The following is a 633-nucleotide window of genomic DNA, read 5'->3' as shown; positions in this document are numbered from 1 at the left end:
GCAGTCTGCACAGTAACTAGTCAGTAATCTTCAAAAATGTCCAGGTCGTGAAGGTGCCGGGAATGTTGAGGAACTGTGCCAAAAGGCAGGAGAATGAAATGCAAGGTGGTTCTGAACGAAATCCCCTGGGATGACTGGACAACCGCCAGTGGAGCCTGAGGACCAGTGGAAGAAATACATCGATGGTCTGAGGATATCAATGCTAATTTCCTGATTTTGGTGGTTACATTGTGGTCCTAAGGACAGGAGTTTTATAGGTAGGAGATGCACGCTCTCATATTTGGGGAGTGACAGAGCATCGTGTCAACTTAAAAGTGCTTCAGAGAAAAAAGTGCTTTGTCTTTTTACATTTTTCAGTAATTTTGCAATTGTTAAAAAAGTAATCAAGAGAAAAATGAGCTCAACTGGATCTGACCCTGTAATAAATTACAAGCTCATAATATGAGTATGTATAGTAGGTTGGGGTCAGGGTGTATTATTTTAGAATTAGTTTATACAGATCTAAGCAAAGAGAAATGTCATAAATGTCAGATTTTACCTTAAATAAATGATAGGGGGAAAGATATGCCACATGTCACTTTCACATGTAAAGTTGAAAGTAGGAAGTAGAAGGAATACAACCACCAGAAAAAC

Source organism: Artibeus jamaicensis, unplaced genomic scaffold (assembly GCF_021234435.1).
Source record: "Artibeus jamaicensis isolate MK-2021 breed Jamaican fruit bat unplaced genomic scaffold, CSHL_Jam_final scaffold_660, whole genome shotgun sequence".
NCBI classification, from domain to species: domain Eukaryota; kingdom Metazoa; phylum Chordata; class Mammalia; order Chiroptera; family Phyllostomidae; genus Artibeus; species Artibeus jamaicensis.
This window is presented reverse-complemented; position numbering follows the sequence as displayed.